At 38.6% G+C, this 22037-nt stretch overlaps 1 long non-coding RNA gene across 1 annotated transcript in view; it reads right to left on the reverse strand.

Annotated features, from left to right (window-relative positions):
• Positions 1 to 17488, reverse strand: part of LOC134675018 (uncharacterized) — a 33949-nt gene extending 16461 nt beyond the window's left edge. Inside the window, exon 1 of the long non-coding RNA XR_010099671.1 lies at positions 17442 to 17488. This is a non-coding gene — a long non-coding RNA (uncharacterized LOC134675018). The remainder of the gene's footprint in view (positions 1 to 17441) is intronic.
• Positions 17489 to 22037: the final 4549 nt, after the last annotated feature.

Raw genomic sequence — 22037 nt, forward strand, 5'->3', positions numbered from 1 at the left:
ATTTACTTTGGCAATAGCCCTCTATACTATATATTCTCTTTGGTCAAAGTAAATTATGTAGCCACTGTAAATTTACTGCCATCTTTCGACAGAACATAAAACTGTTAGAACGCCATTTGACTTTGATCCTTATTCTTTCACTGATATGTGTTAACTTATTAAATATTAATATTCACGCCATCTACTCGACTATAGGCCAAAGGTATGGTTCCATGTTTTCGACCGATGGCGCCACAACCCTCAGCCTATGCTCGAGTAGATGGCGTGAATATTAATATTTAAAAAGTTAACACATATCAGTTCAAGAATAAGGATCAAAGTCAAATGGCGTTCAAACAGTGTTAATCTTCTGTCGAAAGATGGCAGTAAGTGAACTGTAGCTACATAATTTACCATGACAGTAACTCTCATGGTATAATAATATAGTCCGCCTGGTACTCTCATCCCGTCTTTTCGTGGTCACGTGACTGACACAAGCCTACGTCATCGTGCGACAGCGCTATATGATCATATGCGATAGGGCTATATATAGCGGCCATGTTATTGTGACGTAGGCTTGTGTCACTCTGTGGGAAGAGAAGACCATGTTTTATTATACTTCGTTTTTTTTAGCATTAGAAATTAGGTAAACAATCTTGATGTGTCTTTTAATTGAAAAACACATTTTAAAAATAAGTTACGGCAAATATGTAACAATTACGAATCTAATACGATCATTTATATTCTTCTGCTTTCATAAGTAATAGTTATTGATTTTTAAAAAGTGTTTTTCAATTAAAAGACATGTCAAGATCGCTTACCTTCTTTTAAGTTCTTTCTAATGCTAAAAAAAACGAACTTTAGACTATGGTAACTCTCTACTTCAAATCCTCTTTGGTTGTAGTGTTGAGTAAGTTCAGACATTTGTCAACGCAAAGTGACACATTCGAGGGCGAAAAAATGGCGGCACGGCGAGAAAGGGATTAGGAAAGTGTTGACTTAAAACAGGGATTTATAAATAACACATATATCGGAGCGGCCAAGGTGCTCACAAATATCTTAATACGAACTCTAACGCCTTCACACTCTCATGCCCGATTCGAACTTTAAGACACATCAATTAATAGATCGAGAAACGATATGGATTAGATGTGTCAGTGTCAAAAGTGACGTTATTGTTTGAAGAAACGTCACATTTGACACTAACATCTAATCCATATCGTTTCTAGATCTAATAACTGACGTACCTTAAAGTTCAAACCGGGCCAAATAGGTATGACAATGTTCAGATATTTATGAGCACCTTGGCCGCTCCGATATATCTGATGGCGATTGTACACCAGTACGGATGGTCGTTCTTGTTTACGTGAGAACGTGATAAAACGGTGTCCGTCACTTTCTATCCTACAGTGTTAAATGACAGTTATTTTATCACGTGGATAAAGATGGATAACGCTATCCATAATACGCCGGCAGGAATGGAAGTGGCTTTATAGGCTGGTGATATCATCCGTGGCATTGAAGATGCAGTTTACGAGCAATGTAAGTTACCTTTATACGCTGGTGATGTAAGATGCATTTTACTATGGCCAGCTTTGGGCCCGATTGAAATAATAATAGGCCTTTATCATCTGTGTCAGATGTTTCAAGCAGCATCCTGGTTACTACACTTGCGTTCGTGGCTGTAAAGCCCTATACGAGAGAGGATCCCACGGCCACACACGCGGCAGGTGTATGCTCCCCCAGGTGGGCGGTTGGAGGCCTGCTCGTGGCGCCTCATGCGTTTTTCTTTTAATGAGGAAAACCAGGCATCGTCGTGCTTGGATTGACCATCGTGAATAGCACGACGCCACACGGGTCGGTCTTCGGCCAGTTTCTGCCATTGGTTACATGAGATGAAATAGACATCTAGTTATTAGATATCTTTTAGACATCACCAAGATACGATAACGATATGTTTAAGATCTAACCTGTCAAATTGGACATTTGCGCGATTCTGGAGATACTCTTGAACGATTTCCACAGGATATGACTTAGAGATCCAATTCACATCTAATAGATATCTTACTCTATCTAATGTAAAAGTGACATTGGTTGCCCGAATTGCACTGCAAAAGAGAACTAGTTGATATCTAAACTATAACGTATCTAGAATGGATCTAGTACGTGTCGTCTCTTGTGAATATCTTGAAGTTCGAATACGGCAGTTTAGCTCTAAAGGTTTTACGTCTACCAGCTGCACGGACAGAAAAATTTCAAGTTACATTGTTTCCTAATGTATTACTGCTGCCTGAATACGCCAGTAAAAAGTTTAGGTTATTCAGACCTGCCTAAATTGTAGAGAGCTGTAACTTTTTGATTACAGACAAAGTAGACTAAATTTGTTACAATACGAGTCTAAAATTGTCTCTGTAGAGTGTAGATCTACCTATACTCGTAGTTTCCGAGATAAACGGCCCTATTCGAACTTTAAGATACGTCAATTAATAGATCTAGAAACGATGTCAGTGTCAAATGTGACGTTTCTCCAAACAAAAACGTCACTTTTGACCAGTGTCAACAAAAAAATGTGTCGGTACACATCTAATCGTTTCTAGATCTATTAATTGACGCATCTTAAAGTTCGAATCGAGCAGAATGTCAAAGTTTATGTTTTTTTTCGACCTTGAACTCGTAGGGTAACTGCAGTGAGTATGTACTTTTGTCTCAGGCGATGCTGCTTGGCAGGATTGTTCCTATAAGGTAAAAAAAAGCTGATTTGGCCCGTTAGCCACGAGATCGTATCGTGTCTAACCCCCAAAAAGGAGGGGGGATGGGTCGGCTTCACGCACATGAAATTGAAATAAAAAATTGTCATTTTAATTTGAATTAGCAAAATGCAAATTTTATTTACGTTATTTCGCCGCCTCCCGTCAATTCGTTAAAAAAACTTTTTCGATTAAAAATAACAAGGTAGAAACACAGGTCCCTTCGGGCCCTGTTTTAATCTAGTTTAAATTTTCTTTTTATCGGCTTTTGGAGCGAGTAGACCTACAATAATACAAATACCTGAATTTAATTATGGTATTTCCGTGGGTAATTTTTTAAAACATCATGAAAGGATCGATTCTATTGAACTAGGGTGAACTAGTTACCTAGTGATTCTGTGAGCTATCTCGTGATCTTCTTCCCCGCGTTATCCCGGCATTTCGCCACGGCTCATGGGAGCCTGGGGTCCGCTTGACAAGTAATCCCATGATTTGACGTAGGCACTAGCTTTTACGAAGGCGACTGCCATCTGACCTTCCAACCCAGAGAGGAAACTAGGCCTTATTGGGATTAGTCCGGTTTCTTCACGATGTTTTCCTTTACCGAAAAGCGACTGGTAAATATCAAATGATATTTCGTACATAAGTTCCGAAAAACTCATTGGTACGAGCAGGGGTATGAACCCGCGACCTCCGGATTGCAAGTCGCTCGCTCTTACCGCTAGGCCGCCAGCGCTTTCTCGCGATAAGCCTAAAAAAATTAAAAATTAAAATACTGCATTGATTCTTAAATTTATTTATTTATACATATTTATTTCTAGGTTTAACTTAAGTTTTAATTTTGTAATATTATAATTTAATTGAATTAGTTTACATTAAGGAATAACTTCTTAATAAAGTTATTAATTAAAGGACATTTCTTGATAAATAAAAACTAACTGTATATCAGCCAACACAATATTATAGTTTCAAGTGACATAGAATCTACGGACGTTTAAGTATTTTATGCAAATTTTTGCTATTCTGAACTTTTTCCAAAAAATTAAACGCCAGAAAAATATACCGAATCTGATCACACGAGAATTGGTTGAGAAATGCGAGTTGCGACCTGTAGAGGAGAACATACGAAAGCATTTTTGCCCAAGCTCAAATGGAGACCTTCGCGAACGCTCCGTCAATTAACTTTATGATACATATTGAGATTACATCTCAAACAACACATCGTGAAAACATCATGCGAGAACCCTCCAAGTTGAAGATCAGTTTCGCCTTAGTAAAAAATTGTGCCTGTACCAATTCCTGGGATTAGGTTGCCGAGCGCACCCCAGGATCCACAAGTGTGCCGCCATGCCGTGGCTAAATGATTTGCTACAATGTATACTTCGTTTTTTTTAGCATTAGAAATTAGGTAAACAATCTTGATGTGTCTTTTAATTGAAAAACACATTTTAAAAATAAGTTACGGCAAATAGGTATGTAACAATTATGAATCTAATACGATCATTTATATTCTTCTGCTTTCATAAGTAATAGTTACTGATTTTTAAAAAGCGTTTTTCAATTAAAAGACATGTCAAGATCGCCTACCTTCTTGCAAGTTCCAACGCTACGAAGATGATCATTGTGTTGAATTTAGGGGTCATTTTATAAAATATTACTTCAAAAATTACCATTTCGTTAGCGGTAGTAGAAGGGCTTAAATTAATCAATTTATATTCGGTTACCAAATTTCGTACACACTAACGAATCGAATAAGAATGTCAAACGGAAAAAAATCGTTGGGTTGCGTTATCCAAAAGTGTAATATCTAGAACTTTATTTATAACAATATTGAAACAAAAGTGTTGTTGGACAGGAATTCAATTATCGGATAGACTTAATTTGCTCCTTTTATTAATTTGATTATAAATATAATTTCAACGCTACCCAGTAAAATAAAAAAAAAATGGATGTAAAAAAAATAAGTTAACATGAACATTGCCACCGATTTAAAATGCCTAGATTATACCTGCTAAATACTAAACTGACGATGATTCTTCTTATCTGCTGCTGGTTTTCTGTACAATTATCAAGATTGACTTAACATTCACTTAGAGTAAAGTGGTCGTGGGCGGATGTGGTGGACGCGGTCTACGTGAGCTCCAGGTTGAGGACTGGCGAGAAACAGCACAGGACCGGAATCAGTGACCAGCAGTCGTGTTGGAGGCCAAGACACGCTTTGGGTCGCTGCGCCAGAGGAGTAAGTAAGTGAGTACTGTCGAAAGTACGTTTGGTAATGTTATAGATATTAACGATAGGTAGGTAATATCAATATCGAAGGAGTAGAGGGCGTGCACCCAGTAGATGGTCAGATGTGGTCCAAAATATTACCCAGACTTTGCTCCAGGCAACGATGCAGATGGTAAGATGGAAAGATCGAGAGGCCTGGAGAACAGTGATAGGAAGAATACCCCATAGTAGTCACGTTTCCAGACATGAGGTCACGACCAAGAGAATAAGGTAATATCATTAAAACTTAAATCGGTAGGACTGAAGAAAAAGAAAATAACGATGAAAACCATAAAAAGCACAAACAAGTTAAAAACTCCCCAGCGCAATAAAATATATGTGTCATCTCGCATAACGCCGTCCCCTAACCAGATTATGCTTTTTCTGGGCGCCCCTGATTTTGTGGGTACTCCGTCGGTTAAATAAAATTACTACGTTTCTCGAGATAGATACGAAAATGTGTTTTTGAATAAGACAGAGTCAAGGGCATAAACTTGTATACAATTTCAAATCTTATGTCATTGGAATAAGGCGTAAATACGCATACATGTTTATGATCGAGTGTAGATTGGATGTCGTTTAAATATGATTGGGGATTGAATGAAAATATTCTGTTATTTGACAGTAATCAAGTGCCTTTCTTGAAAAATATTTACCTGTTATTTGTTTGTTAAAATGGATTAGTTAATCGTGTAAGTATTGCTTTGGTTTGGTTAGGTTAGGAGCATACGTCGGACTCCAGCGGGCATTTTCGTGGCATGTCAGAATGATAGGTAAGGTTCGCAAATCAATCAATTCACTTTCGAGTATTTGTACTTAGTATTTGGTACCTAGTATTTATAATGTGAAATTCCAAATATCATAGCAACTAACTGCGTTATTTATAAACGTACGTACTTGGACTACACATAAGTCAAAATGGCGAAAAAGTTCGTTTGGCTTTATCCGTCACTCAGTATTTACACATTAAAGATGAATAAATGATAACGGGTAACTTATTTAATTAACTATGTTACAAATACTAGGTACATTATAATACTCGTCAGTTAAGATTTTTTTGTAAACCTTACCTTGCCCTCAAACTGCCCCTATAGTCCGACGTTTGGTTAGGAGGTTAAGATAATGACAAGGAATGTTGGCATTGTTTCGGTTTCTTTACCATGTTTTCATTCAGTGAAAAACTAGTGGTAAATATTAAATGATATTTCGTTCATCTGCCGTTTTAGAACTTCAAGATATTCACAAGAGACGACATGTACTAGATCCATTCTAGATACGTTATAGTTTAGATATCAACTAGTTCTCTTTTGCAGCGCAATTCGGGCAACCAATGTCATTTTTACGTTATACAGGGTGATCAATCCAAATGGGTCAGTATGGAGAAGTCAGAAACTATGAGAGATAGCAAAATCTGTTCTTAGGAACCATGGCTTCGATTTTAGATTTAATAATAATGGCATTCAATTTTTTTTTTAAATCTATCATACATAACCGGGATTCGAACATGGTCAATATTCTTGTTGTTTGTTTGTATGGCAACTTTTAAACGATGCGTGATAGGTGGGGGGTGCTCGACCAAATATCATAGAGGGCCCCGAGACAAAACAAAGTACATTAAAAAAAATCAAAATGGCCGACATTTTTTTAATTTTTTCAAGTTGGTCCGAGCGCGCTGAGATTCGGCATGCGGCGAGCCTGGGGGCCCAAGATTACAATGTCAATAAAATATTTTTGGAAAAATTCAAAATGGCGGCGGACACGGGCAAAGTAAAATTTTCAAGTAGGTTAAGCGAGCCCGAAGGGCGACCTTCATGCCGGGAGGCCGAAGGCCGACCCCGGTGGAAGGCCGAATGCCCTGAGCCTCCACCCCGACTCCCAAAACGCGAGGCCGAAGGCCGAACTGCGTGAATTCGGTGCTTCCAAGCGTTCTACCAAGTCAACTGTCTTGATGACCGAAGCCGGCGGGCCGAATGCCCCACGGCGAAGCGTCGAGGCTTGCGAAGACCGAAGGCCGAGCTCTGCGTAAGGCCGAAGGCCCGAAGCGTCACACGAGAGGGGGAAGTTGGAGCTTAAACACGACCCAACACTTTTCCTATTGGGAGTCGCTTTTTGGGCGTCGGGGTGGAGGCTTCGGGCCTTCGGCCCTCCACCGGGGTCGGCCTTCGGCCTCCCGGCCTGAAGCTCGCCCTTCAGGCTCGCTTAACCTACTTGGAAATTTGTCTTTGCCCGTGTCCGCCACTATTTTGGATTTTTCCAAAAATATTTTTTTGACATTGTAATATTGGGCCTTCAGGCTCGCCGCATGCCAATTCTCAGCACGCTCGGACCAACTTGAAAAAATTAAAAAAAAAAGTCGGCCATTTTGATTTTTTTTAATGTACTTTGTTTTGTCTCGGGGCCCTCTATGATATTTGGTCGAGCACCCCCCACCTATCACGCATCGTTTAAAAGTTTCCATACAAACAAACAACAAGAATATTGACCATGTTCGAATCCCGGTTATGTATGATAGATTTAAAAAAAAATTGAATGCCATTATTATTAAATCTAAAATCGGAGCCATGGTTCCTAAGAACAGATTTCGCTATCTCTTATAGTTTCTGACTTCTCCATACTGACCCATTTAGATTGATCACCCTGTATAGTAAGATATCTATTAGATGTGAATTGGATCTCTAAGTCATATCCTGTGGAAATCGTTCAAGAGTATCTCCAGAATCGCGCAAATGTCAAATTTGACAGGTTAGATCTTAAACATATCGTTATCGTATCTTGGTGATGTCTAATAGATGTCTATTTCAAAATCCGAATCGGGCCCAAAGGGCGGACTAACAACACTTAGCGCCACTTGCAGCATTCACTAACCCGAGGTTAACCAGTTAAACCTGGAGTTACCAGGTTACCAGTACAATTTGACACTGGATTAACGGTTTAACCGGTTAACTGGGTTAGTGGAATGGTGCAAGTGGCGATAGGCAATTAGGCTGCGTCACATACATACACCGTGTTTTTATTGAATTCCGTTAACTTCGGGGTATGGTTAAGTACGTTTAAGAGAACTAAATGGCATAGTTAATTAAAAAAAAAAAAATATTTTTGCTTTTTTTAATTTTATATTAAGTTTAAAAAGTAATTAAATGTAGCATGTAGCGTTGTTGTAAGACGGGCATTACATTTAACTCATCCAAACAATTGAAATCTGTGACATATCAATGTCATTTTGAACATCGATCGACCGAGATTGTACTTAAGTTTAGTAGCAAATGTATGAACTCATTCTAAACACTAATCAATATGTAAACCGGCCCTAAGGCAAGTGTACACGCTTGTAGAGGCCTTATAGGAAAAAAATAAAATATTGATTATCTCCGAAATGGAGTTAATTAGAATATCGGTATCTTTGAGAAAGTTACTTGATTTAAGCTCAGGAATACACCCTTGAAATTAACGGAAAACAAAAAAAAACACGGTGTATAAGTTTAGGACACTGTCGTAGTTTATATTTTATGAAGTGTGTACATTTTATGTTGTCATTTCAGCAGACGCTCATGTCTGCTACTTAACTTCAAACCATAAAACACCAGCTTGCTACGTTATAAAATTAGACCCCGCAGACTCAACGCAATTTGCGTCTTCGCTCCGCAGTAAGTCTTGTCCTTTTCACTATATACTTGGGATGTAATGTTAGAAAAAGACAGATATTGTTTTGAATTTCATTATAGTAGATGCCCTGGGCGGTAAAGCGCAATTTTTATGTTGCTGGGGTGTTCTTACGAATGGAAGCGAGTAGCTGCGAGCGAGTAGAAACTAATATTTCGAGAACCGTAAGCTAACCTAACTGTAACTATAGCCCAAAAGCTCCCAACTATGGCCCAAAATATATTATAAAAATATGGACAAATATCTTTGTTCCGATGACCTGCAGTTATGCCAAACGACCTACGGGCCAAGAAATCTACCCAGTGGACACCAAATATAGTGCGGCGTCACGGCTGACCTCGAAGGAGATGGGGGCATGACCTTACGTTTTTTCGGAAAGATAGGCCTAATATTGACTAGATCGAGACGCGTGGAAGAAAGAGAAGGAGGCCTGTGCCCAGCATTGGGACACAATAGGGTACCAAATACTCGTAATAATTTCGTAGTTCTAAGGCAGCATATTTATGTAAATGGAAAAAAACTCAGACATAATCACAAAGCTGGCCGCCACCTCGCAGTCTCGCACAACATATCAGCATTGCGATACAGCGAGGAAATGCCGCCAGCATTCTTGGTATTATTTGTCATCCTACCCATCGAGATTCATTATCATCATCATCATCATCTCAGTCATAAGACGTCCACTGCTGAACATAGGCCTCCCCCTTTTTTTATGGGGGGTGAATGCCATAATCGCCACGCTTGGCAGGCGGGTTGGCGATCGCAGTCGAGTACACCGAATTTGAGGGACGCTGCTGCCCGTCCACCGGTGGTCTTGGACGTAGTTTAAGGACACACTCGGGTCATCGAGATTACTAAAATATTATAAGCACTGGTTCGCCTAAACTTTTGGCCCGTAGTTAAGATTGAAAGCGATGGGAATACATGTTTGGGTCCAACCAGTAATTTGTTTATCGTTGGCGTGAACTAGAGCAAGCCTCGACCTAATTCAAGCCTTTAAGGCGATAGTTCATAAATATTTTTGGTCCTTATGTATCTTTTTATACTTGAAAATAGGTAAATAAAAACCGGCCAGGTGCAAGTCATACTCGGCCACCGAGGGTGAAATTTTACAGTTTTCAGATTTTTCTCTGTATTTGTAGTGTAAGATGAAATTACAACTTGCTAAATTTCATAGTTCTAGATCAACGGGAACCTATATCAATTTAGATTCCCTTGAGAGTGATAAAATATACGTTTTTTTTGCAGCATAAACGGCCGTTATGAACAACAAAAATTTTTTGGCCTCAGAAATGCAAAATTTTATTGTAGGTATATTGTTCTTGAAGTCATTGCAGGTCATAAAACTTTATCATATTTCCATACAAATTATGGTACTGTATATTATGGCACTGATCTGATAGTCTATAATGGGTTAAGAGACATTACAAATTTGAGGAGTGTTTCAGTTAAATGTTGGAATTGTTAGACGATTTTTAATTTAAACTTTAACCCGTCCCTCACGAAATTTTAACAACGCTTTTTGGAGTGTTTAGCTAAGAATTATTTGTATAAAAAACGTCTAATTGAATACGTAGCAAAAGTACTTATATCTGCACATCTTTCGCTTTCTTCGAAATACCTGTACATCTCGTTACAATTATTTAACACAGGTGTGTCACTCGATTCCCACCTTTTCATCTTAACTATGCATCTTTCCATTATTTACTCGAGATATATTCACGCGTACGACAACGTTTCATACGCGATCTAATGCATTTAAATGGTCAAATTTGCACTCTCATCCACACGTTAGCGTTAGCGTCGAAGGTTTAAGAAACGGCTAGTGATGTGCTTAAGACGTACGTGTGGAATTTTTGGGAATATTTTCAGCTGAATAATTCTCGGAAATTCATCAAATAATGGGTTTACTAACGAATAGGCTAAAGATGTTTCCCAAGTACGAGTATCACATCCTAAACTATGTTTATGTTTATGTTGTGTGTATGTTTGTCTTCTTTTATTGAGGTGTGCAATAAAGAGTATTTGTATTGTATTGTATTGTATGTTTCCCAAATTATCATTTTCCAAAAAAATGATTGACAAAACAACTTATCGCAATTTTTCAGTCGGAGCCAATGTAACGTTGTGAGGAGAATACGTCTATGTTGGTAGGGAAAGTACATGAAGTACTACCAACTCGTTAACAAGAATAAATTATTTATTTAAAAAAAAAACTAAATTTTCAATAGGGTCGTGGGTACGGTATGGCTTAAATCCGTAAAATGGGGCTTCAAAGATTGATAAATATGCAGTCAAGGCCAGATATAATAAAAGAACATGAAGTAAGGAAACTATGACAAAGTATTTGATTTATTAAATAATATTCCTGATTTTTCCTTAACTTTGTTTTATTTCTTAATAACTTTATTTTGGTTGACTGAAGTGGGACTGGGCCAGTCATGTCTGCCGCATGTTTTTAGAATTTTTCCACTTTTAATTTGTTTCTAAGCTTGACACAAATCAACTTTGAGAGTAGAGAATTGAGTGGACAGAGGCTTATTGTCATAGTAAATTTTCTAGTCATAGTACATTTTCTGCCATCTTTTGAATTTTCTAGTCACAGTAAATTTTCTGCCATCTTTTGACACAGGATTAAAACTTTTAGAATACCATTGACTCTAGATTTTATTTATATTATTTTATACACTTCATAGATTTTTGGTGATACCTATATCCGCGGCACGTCACTATCAGAGCATTTGGGACTTCAATTTGAATAATGGGCCCTGATCGGATATTTGGCGGTTCTTAGGATGAGTTGCTATTTGCTAAGCTTCTGCGATTCATAGATTTCGATTACACTCGCACTCGAGCCTGAAGAAGGACCCCCGACGGGCCCGAAACATGTCTCCAACTAGCGACTAAAAATACAAGTGATTGTAACCGTTGTGATCTAAAAATAATTAACAAACTGTCCGATTCGAACTTTAAGATACGTCAAATATTACGGCTAGAAACGATATGGATTAGATATGTCAGTGTCAAAAGTTACGTACCTTCAAAAAAAAATATGTCTCTCGAATATTCTACGTACATAATTTCCGGAACGAATTAAATCGAACGTTCAATAGAGACAGCACATTCCAACTGCCCTATCCGAGCTTTAAGATACGTCAAATATTACGTCTAGATACGATATGGATTAGATATGACAGTGTCAAAAGTGCCTTTTTCGTTTAAAGAAACGTCACTTTTGACACTGACATATCTAATCCATATCGTATCTAGCCGTAAGATTTAACGTATCCTAAAGTTCGTATCAAGCCGAAAGTCTCGTTTAGTTTTGATTGAAACATGCCGTACTTATTGCATTCATAAACTACAAAGTTTCATTAAAACCTGAAAGTCATTGAAAAATAAAAGTACCCAGCATCGTTTTATTTCTTTGAACACTTTTCGATAAAAAGTATTTTGCGTCCAGAGCCAATAACTGTCGCGGCCAGGTAAGCTGCTGTTTCTATTCTTATTCTAAAAAGTCATATCTCTATAGAACTTTCTGGAGACTTATGTATTTTATCTACGAGTAGTGTAGCTAGGTAGTATATTGGTTCTATAAACCTCTCAGCTACGCCATTAGCTATAGGAGTATAGTATACTTATATAGCATACTTATGCTTCAGGATAAAATCTTAAGCTCGGGTCACCTACCTTGACGTTGAAAGGTTCTGAGCTTTATGGATGGGGCTGGTTTTTGCTTTATATAAGGTGTGTAAAGGACTTAGGTGAAAGATTATCTTTTCTGTATTGCATATTGTTCAAATATGACATAGTAAAACAGAATGAGACGAGGAAAATACATTTATGGGAAAACATTGTGTTCGGTGTGATCATAATTATAGTTAGTTTGTTATTATTATTAATGGTTATTATAATCGAAATGTTTTTTTTTTAAATTAAAGTCTGTCTGTTACGTATACAACTGTTTGTAAGAAATCGCACTCGCACAGCTATAAATTAAGTAAGAATTAACTTACTTTACAATGGTGGAGGGTAGAATAAGTTTTCTGCCAACAAACTGCTATGCAGTTTGGCAGATAAGTAACAATAATTAATGTAGCTGCTGGCGGCACCCTAGGTTAGGTTTTTTATAATGTGTTTATACTTATTTTTTGTTGTTTTTTATGTGTTTTTGTATTTTACTTTTATATTCATGTTATAAATGACCTAGCCTAAGAAGAAAAATAAATAAATTAATGTAACTTCTCTTTTAGTTTAATTTATTTATTATAAATTAAAAAAAATAACTTATTTGTAGTTGGCTTTACAATTGGGGCAAAATGATATTTGTAAATAAGAAAAGTTACTAATAAAGATATTTGTTATGAAAATTGCTACGAAACCAGGTAAAAATTTGTTCCATAACAGTCGTTTAGCAATTTTGCTAAATTGCAAACTGTTGTTTGTCAATATTCAGAAAGGAAAATGGGGACTATGTTTGCATGGAAAAGTAGTCGTCCACTTTCCTCTCAACACACAACTCAAAATGTATTCGCATATGCAAGGATAATTTCCACCTTATAGTTCGTTTTTTTTAGCATTAGAAAGAACTTTTTTTTTTATTATGAATGGGCTTACTCATGGCCACAGACTAGCCGAGGCGTAGAAGTAGACTTCAAAGAAGATAAGCGATTTTGACATGTCTTTTAATTGAAAAACGCTTTTATAAAATCAATAACTATTACTTATGAAAGCAGAAGAATATAAATGATCGTATTAGATTCATAATTGTTAGGTACATATTTGCCGTGAATATTTTTAAAATGGGTTTTTCAATTAAAAGACACATCAAGATTGTTTACCTTATTTCTAATGCTAAATATAACAAACTATAAATATAGCTATTAAACTTGAACTTGCATGCGAAGTAGCCATAATAACGTAGCACCTAATTACATTCTCGAGAAAATTAAGCAATTTGCTTTAAAATTGCACTAAACATGGTTGCCATTAGAACGGATTTAATGAGTAATAAATGAAGCTTTGAAACTTTTGAAATACCATCTGCTGAATATAATTAAATAGGTACTTAATGTTGTACTTAAAAGATGTACTTACTTGTCAAAGTTTTCCACTGTACTTCAGTACAACCTATATAACAGTTATACATTAAGTAAGGTTATAGAGTCAGACCAAGAAAAGTCTGCTCAAATTTAGGCAGCACACGCAGTGCAGGTGTTATTTTAAACGACAAATTTCAACTGTCTAGCTATCACGGTTCATGAGATACAATCTGGTGACAGACAGACAGGTAGTGGTCTTAGTAACAGGGTCCCGTTTTTACCCTTTGGGTCCGGAAACCTAAAAAAGGCTTCAATGCCAAATAGTCAGACGAATTAGGTAATGTTTGAAAAAAGTGTTCTCTGACTTTTACTACCTACTTTCTTCTGCGGGCGCAGCATGGTTTCATTTTTTCGCCTGTCACTTTCATACTTACATATAACAAACGTGACAGGCATGACAAGCGATAAAAATGCGACCGTGCTACCGCCGCTGATTAAGTAGACAGAGACAGACCAAGGTTGCATATTTCTTTCTGATAAGACAAATAAGCCAGACTTATCTTAACACGTTCTTTCCTAATTAAGATCTTAATTACTACTAACGAGCAAGCTGGTGCCACAGTGCACAGTAACTAACAGTTGGTACAAAACAAAATATTTATAGAAAAAAACTTTTTACAAAAAAAAGAAAACCGACTTCAAAAAGGATGAAATAAAATATTATCCTTTTTAAGTCTATGCGTTACCAACTGATATGTTTGAAGTCGGTGCCAAGCCAACTTTTGAAGCATACCATGATTTTGGTGCGATTCGATAAGGATGTACGTTGGATTGCCTTACAATGAACGTAGGTACTTTCTGTAGGTACAGTCGACGTTACAAATATGTTTACACTTTTCGTCTTATTACAAAGGAGTAAGGTGCAAAAGTGTATAATACATATCTTTGACGTCGACTGTACCTAAGAACACACCTCAGAACACACGATCAAACCTTCTTGGCACAGTCTGTACCATGTTTGTCGGCACGCATGCGTGGGAATGGGACTGAAGTTATTTCCCGTCCCTTATTCAGAGGACTACATTTCAAAATATAAAACAATTCAAGGAATTTACGTTCTTGCCAAATTTCACCTAAAGCGGTTCAGTTGTTTAGCCTTGAAAAGGTGACAAAGAGGCAGACAGAATTACTTACACATTTATAATAGTTCTAATGGTACAGTTCTAATGGGATTTATAGTCATAAAGCTGATTCTTTTTGACGGGTATTCTTTACTACTTGGCTTGGCACCGACTTCAAACATATCAGTTGGTAACGCATAGACTTAAAAAGGATAATATTTTATTTCATCCTTTTTGAAGTCGGTTTTCTTTTTTTTGTAATAAGTTTTTATTTTTCCATTTTTAGTTTTAACGCATTGTTAATAGCGCGACGCGTGAATGAAAAACAACATCATGATTAACACTAAATTCGTGTATCTACTTTAATAAATATGTAATCTGGAATTTTCTCGAGTCCGTCTGGGAAATTATAATTCCTGTCACTACACTAAATCCATCCTCCGCCCCGCCACTGACCCAATCCCTCAACCCCCCCGATCACTCAACCTCATAGCGTATCAACCCCTGATCCATGTACCCCTCGGCCCTGAACCAGCACCCCTTCAACCACCATTACCCGACCCCTTAATCCCCGACCCCTTAACTCCTAACCCTAACCCCCGATCAGTAGCCTTACCAGCTTACCAAGAGTTTGACATTGATTTATTCGCTAGCGTGTGTGTAACTTACTTTCTTTGCATCTCGCTCGTACTGGCATATTAGTGCGAGCGAGATGCATAAAAAGTAAGTTACGAAGACGTTAGCGTCGCTAACTTAGCGAATATGTCAATGTCAAACTCGTGGTAAGGCTACACTTGCACTACATCAAATTGGCGGGGTTCGTAAGCAAATGCTCGAGTTACTTTAGAAAACACCGAAATCACTTTACACGTGCCTTTAAAAACTGAGGAGTTCCCTCAATTCCTCATGGATTCCATCATCAGACCAGATCCAAAAATAATACGGAAACACCTTGGAGGCAACTCCTTCCAAACAAAAAAAGAATTACTCAAATCGGATCACAGGTGCCGGAGTAATCGCTGAACACTACCTTTAATAAATCTTCATCATTATCATCAAAACAATCATCATCATCAGGTCTACTTCATCAAAGTGGTGGTTTTCGGGAGAAAATGCTCGAGTTGCTTAAGAAAACACCCAAATCACCATGCATGTGCCTTTAAAAATTGAGGAGTTCCCTCAATTCCTCATGGATCCCATCATCAGAACAGAACCAAATTAAAATGGGACCAACTCGGAGGTAGTTCCTTTCAAACAAAAAAAGAATTACTCAAATCGGACTACGGATGTCGGAGTAATCGGTGAACGTACATAGAAAAAAAAAAAGATAGCCACAACCGAATACAGAACCTCCTCCTTCTATGAAATGGAAGTCGGTTAAAAATATTGTACCCGTTTTTTGGCCTTACATGTCCGGTGCAATTTGATTTGGTTTGACGTTTGAAAATTTCGTGGAGAATTAATAAGTCGATGTCGATAAAATTACAACATAATATATTTTTATATTATTATAATCGCCTTTAAAAATGTACTGTACGTATATGATGGTCGTTCTTGTCTACGTGACAGCGAGATAAAAAGGTGTCCGTCACTTTCTATCCCGCGGTGTTAAAAAGTGACAGTTATTTTATCACATGTCATCCAAATACGCCTGCTAGATTTTTATTCTATGTAATTTTAATTATTGTTGTAAGAATAAGAATAAGAAATATTTAATGCAAGGAATAGCGCTTATGAAAACTTTGATGCCAATTGAGATGTAGGTATTAGTAACTAGCGACCCGCCCCGGCTTCGCGCGGGTTACACAAAACCTTAACAAATTATATACTTAAGCATTTCTCAAGAATCACTCTATTGATATGTGAAAACTGCAAGAAAATCCATTCTGTAGTTTTTTAGTCTATCGCGAACATACACACAAACAGACAGACAGACGCGGCGGGGGATTTGTTTTATAAGCACACAATCACACAGAAACAATAACAATGCTGTTTTGTTATTCCTGAATGCAGATATGTATTCGTACTGTTTGGACCCAGGTATGTCCTTAAACTACGTCCAAGGCCACCGGTGGACGGGCAGCAGCGTACCTCAAATTCGGTGTACTCGACTGCGATCGCCAACCCGCCTGCCAAGCGTGGCGATTATGGCATTCACCCCCCATCATGCAGTGTCAAGGCCGCCGGAAGACGCTGGATGCGGGTCGCTTCCAACCGGTATGAATGGAGGTCCAAGGGGGAGGCCTATGTTCAGCAGTGGACTTCTTATGGCTGAGATGATGACTGTTTGAAACATGATACTGTAGTATCATGATACTGTCCTAGTATCCATTTTCCTTAAGACACTAGCGGTAATTAGCAGAATCAATTTGTGTAATGGCACTAAAAGCTCACAATTAAGATAGAAGACGTATGTGTTTTGCTCACCGGATTAGTTTACACACATTAAGTAATTATGATTTCATTAGGTCAAACGAGATGATTACAATAAAAAAAATATATTAGGGGACATCTTACACAAATCAACCTAGCCCTAAAATAAGCAAAGTTTGTACTATTGTACATAGGTAATACATAGAAAACACCCATGACTCAGGAGCAAATATTTGCATTCATCACCTTACCGGGATTCGAACCCAGGACCATCGGCTTCATAGGCAGGGTCACTACCAGGCCAGACCGGTCGTTAAAAAATCGCCAAATACCGTCATTATAGCCAACTTTGCCTCCAGGGGAAACTTTGCCCAAACCGACAATTTGAAAGGAATTTGTGACATCCCACGGGCAAAGGTACCTTATGGCGGTTGGCGCTTTCGCTATTATTAACGCCGCTCCAATACTAATACGGTGCTATGCGACGTAAGCGCCAGCCGCCATAAGGTACCTTTTCCCGTGGAACGTCACATTTTAATTAATGTAGAAAAATTAAAAATATGTACATATGGCCACCCTGCTATTTTTAGTAGAAAATAGCAGTATAATTATTCTGGTCATTAACTCTGAATCATGATGCAAGTTTAACGTAACTATTAAGGAAAAATATAATAAGATGGACATTTTAATATTAAGGCTCATCTCATTTTGATTCCTTGGAGGCCGGCTCGTTTTAAAGTAACGAAATTAGGCGAAATTGCGTCTAGGAATATTAGGTTTGACCGTAGAAAACTACTCTGCCGTATTTTGTGGACCTTGAGTTAAGGATGACTCACGCCAGACCGACACTACGACATCACCGATCGGCCGTCGTAGAAAACGGCATGTCGGACGCCTCGGCCCGGACACGGCCCGGTCTAGCGTGATTCATCCTTTAGACTGACAGAAGTCTGTTCTACTGAAGTGCTGTCTGTCTGTTCCTGGTTTAAATTAATTTTTACATCAGATAAAATGTGACGTTCCACGGCAATAGGTACCTTATGGCGGCTGGCGCTTACGTCGCATAGCGCCACAATAATATTGGAGCGGCGTTAATAATAGCGCAAGCGCCAACCGCCATAATACCTTTACCTGTGGGACGTCACAAATGTAAAATAATTCGGTTATTGTGATTAGGTATGACGTATTTATTGTATTGATTGGTGTTCAAGTAGAAGCAAATTTCAGACTTTGAACATTGCCCTGAGCATTGGATTAGACTTTAAATCCATTGTCCACGGGACGGCTAAGAAAAAATCTCAGATATTGCAAAAAATTAAAAGCTAATTAAAAGAGATGTTGCTGGGTGATACATGCATCCTTTGTTAAGATTGTGATAAGCTGATAAAGTGGTGGTACCAGTGCTCGACATGCTAATGCCCAATAGATGATACCCTGCTGTCACCTCTATTGACAATGACTTAAGTTTCATGACATGTACTGGAACCACGTCGAGCACCAGTACCACCACCTTAGTTGAAAATGTACCTATGTTTTTACATACTTATGTTTCAAATATTTGAAACTTGACTTAGAAACGAGGGGAAATTAATTTAGAGATGTACCGGATATCCGGTTACTATCCGGTATCAGGCCTATCCGGCCATTATTTTACTATTCGGCCGGATACCGGATAGTGACCTTCTATCCGGCCGGATATCGGATAGTAACATTGCTTGATTTCGGAGAAAACAAATTGGATTTAAGAAACAGACACGGTCATAATCGTACTTGTTTATTATTTTAAAACAATTTTATCATTCCACTGATTTGCACGCGCACTCATTTCGAACCTAGAAATGAGTCCGCGCGAACGTTTACTAGGAAACAAGTCAAACCTGCAGAATGCGCACCTGAAAAACCGAAATGTAGGTATAGTTCCGCCGGCCGAATATCCGGCGGCCGGATACCGGATATTCGGCCAGTGTAGAGGCCGGATATCCGGTATCCGGCCAAACAACTATCCGTTGCATCTCTAGAAATTATTGCCAGTTTCCATCCCTCGGGAAATCAAAATAAATCAGCTGCATCGCGGAGCGGCGGGGCACGGGAAAATGATATGCTCCTCAAATTCGCTGTTAAACATCCTTAGGGATTCACAGGTCAAGGGCTAATTTTTGTCCCTTATCAATGAACCATTATGTAAAGTTTGGAGTAAGAAGGCTAAAACCGGAGTGCGAGTCGGATTCACCCACTGAGGGTTCCGTACTTGACCCCTATTCGACAAGCGACGTTTGACGTATCGTGTTGATCTCCCGTTGATGTGGGAAAAATCATAAGTTCTCGAATACGTACAATGTCAACATTTGACATTAACAATCCACAGTTAGGGTGACAAGCAAACCAAACCAAACCACCCTTAGTTTAGAGTGGAGTTTTGGTTGTACCAAATGTTATTATCCACCGTTGATGGAATCAACACTCGGTGTGCAATAAAATCAACTGTTGATTTGACGTGGATGCGAAATCTGACAGTTGTACATGTCGAATTTGGCCCCTTGTTAGTATTTGTTGTTATAGCGGCAACAACAATACTTACATCATCTGTTGTAGTTTTAACTGTCTAGCTATTACCCACTATTACTAAGGACTCCACTGTCCGTCTGTCTGTCACCAGGGAACCGTGATAGCTGGACAGTTGAAATAATGGCAATGGCGTAATGGTACGGAATCCTTCGTGCCCGAGTCCGATTCGCACTTAGCCGGTTTTTTTAAAGCAAGTTTTTCTTCTACAGCACAAATTAAGTACGCAGTCTGGTCAGGCGACAAAGGTAATGTCCGACAAGGAGGCTACATAAGTAAGCATATATTTGGACCAAATGCACATGTTTTTATAACTGCGATTTTGTTCTACCAATTGTGACGTCCCACGGGTAAAGGTATGGCGGTAGGCTCCTACGCTATTTCTATCGCCGCTCGAATATTATTGCGGCGCTATGCGACGTAAGCGCCAGCCGCCATAAGGTAAGGCCTTTTGCCGTGGAACGTCACAATTGCACTATTTATCCAATTAGATATATTTTACCCATTGAACTATTATTACTAACGTATAGAACCAGTGTTTTGCGCCGTGAGTTGCTGCCGTTTTGGCATCAAACCATAGAAGCGGAGCCAGGCGTGTCTCACTCCGCGATTTCGTCGCTTTGCTACAGGTAGCTAAAAAGTGCATCCGTTCGGCCCCAATTTTGGGGTTTGCCATAAGCCGCGCGTGGCGCTGTCGCCACCTAGCAGCCATATCTGTGCTGATCGTAACAGACGCGTTTTGTTAGAGAGTGAGTCTTCTGTACTTAGTACTATTATTTATTCTGTGGCGGAGCGTGAATCTCGCGACCTAAACGCGTAAGCGCCACGAATTTCACGGCGCTTACGACATTTTGGTCGCGTGGTACAAGGTTATGATTGCGACAATTTAATCGTTTGGTATGTCGCCTTTATAGTAATAATAACTCGGACATTTTACCATAGATTTAAAATAAATAAATAAATATTACAGCACATTTTTACACAAATTGACTAAGCCCCACGGTAAGCTCAAGAAGACTTGTATTGTGGGTACTCAGTCAACGATATATATAATATATAAATACTTAAATACATAGAAAACAACCATGACTCAGGAACAACTATCTGTATCATCATACAAATAAATGCCCTTACCAGGATTCGAACCCGGGACCATCGGCTTCATAGGCAGGGTCACTACCCACTAGGCCAGACCGGTCGTCAGATTTATTAAACGCATTTTCATCTCAGATTGTCTAATTTCACAAGGGTGTTCCGTTTTTTAGGGTTCCGTACCCAAAGGGTAAAACGGGACCCTATTACTAAGACTTCGCTGTCCGTCCGTCCGTCCGTCCGTCTGTCACCAGGCTGTATCTCACGAACCGTGATAGCTAGACAGTTGAAATTTTCACAGATGATGTATTTCTGTTGCCGCTATAACAACAAATACTAAAAACAGAATAAAATAAAGATTTAAATGGGGCTCCCATACAACAAACGTGATTTTTGACCAAAGTTAAGCAACGTCTGGAGTGGCCAGTACTTGGATGGGTGACCGTTTTTTTTTTTGCTTTTTTTTTGCATTATGGTACGGCACCCTTCGTGCGCGAGTCCGACTCGCACTTGCCCGGTTTTTTTGGCCCGGCCTTTGGTCACGCTTTACCAAGCGTGCCAATAGGAATGGCACTATAAAACGTATCGCACCGTAGCGTCAACATGGTTTAATGGACACTTAACTGATGTGATGTCAAACTGGGTCATGCCGAAATTACCCATAATTTGGACGATTTTGATACACTGCCGGGCCTCGTTAAGTGTTTCAATTAAAGTTAATTTACTCACGCTATCTGTCCTTACCTGAACTGATATGGCAGTGGAAATTATAGGATTCCTTAAGGAACTCCAGTAGTTACGTAATTGGCCTGGGGTATTTAAGTATAAAAAAATACTGACTAAAATTCTCGACGAAGGGTATGGGGTTTTCACACTTCTTACTAAATAATGTAACGCTGCGATTCGGGAAATGAATTAGATATTAAACCTTGTTTGAAGAAAGAGACTCAGGGACGCAACTGGGGACCCGAGAGCTGGCAGTTACCTCGCTCAACGCTTTAGTCTGGCAGTTCAGCGGGGTAACGCAGCCAGCATCTTGGGGACCTTGCCACAGGGGCCTTTTTTAGATTTAGTTTACATTAGTTTTATTTTATTTTAGAATAGTTTGTATTTTAGTTTAAGTTTAATTTTGAGATTAAATAGATATGAATTAGTAAAGATATATTATCTTTAATATAATGTACCTATCTAGT

The sequence above is a fragment of the Cydia fagiglandana genome, chromosome 21, assembly GCF_963556715.1.
Source record: "Cydia fagiglandana chromosome 21, ilCydFagi1.1, whole genome shotgun sequence".
Classification (NCBI taxonomy): Eukaryota; Metazoa; Arthropoda; class Insecta; order Lepidoptera; family Tortricidae; genus Cydia; species Cydia fagiglandana.